Below are 580 nucleotides of genomic sequence, written 5' to 3'. Positions count from 1 at the left end.
CTATATTAAAAATATATAAAATGCATTAAAGGCTCAGTTGGACTCTGCAGGCAGAAGCCACTCTGAGAATCTTTATTATGATAGAGCACTTAACAAGATATTTTAAAGTATTGCATCTGTACAAGTAAGAAAATATTTTGTCTAAATGCATCAGTGTATTTGTATTTTTTTGCAAGTGAAGGTTTACAATTTACAAAAAAGTGTGTATTAAACCAACAAAGCTGCAGAAGGAATTTAAAATAATAATAAAGTGTAATTTTTTTTTGTTCTAGTTCTCAGTCTGTATATATGTAAAATGTGGTTTCGCACGGTGCCTTTCTTTTCAATGGAAGTTTTTGATGTATGGACTATATTGAGCTCAGTTTCTTCAAGGTACAGCCTGTTGTTGCAAAAGGAGTTTTGGTGGAACTCTGAGAATGTTTTAATTTTTTTTGTTTTGGTTTTTTTTTTTGGTCTTATTTTACATGCTTGTGTTATAAACAATCTCGGGAGACAGGGTTTGGGCTGTGTCTAAACTGCATTAATGCATTCTGTAAAATATAGCTGTACAAATAAAAGAATAAAATGGAGAAAAGTGAAG

The 580-nt window shown here is 30.9% G+C and overlaps 1 protein-coding gene across 1 annotated transcript in view; it reads left to right on the top strand.

Moving 5' to 3' along the window:
• Positions 1-580, top strand: part of BCL6 (B-cell CLL/lymphoma 6) — a 10,012-nt gene extending 9,432 nt beyond the window's left edge. Inside the window, exon 10 of the mRNA XM_009999825.1 lies at positions 273-580. The gene's annotated coding sequence lies outside the window, so the exon portion shown is untranslated. The remainder of the gene's footprint in view (positions 1-272) is intronic.

Source organism: Chaetura pelagica, unplaced genomic scaffold, assembly GCF_000747805.2.
Source record: "Chaetura pelagica isolate M959 unplaced genomic scaffold, ChaPel_1.0 scaffold20, whole genome shotgun sequence".
In the NCBI taxonomy this organism is placed as follows: domain Eukaryota; kingdom Metazoa; phylum Chordata; class Aves; order Apodiformes; family Apodidae; genus Chaetura; species Chaetura pelagica.
The sequence above is the reverse complement of the archived record's forward strand: the minus strand, read 5'-3'. Positions and strand labels throughout refer to the sequence as shown.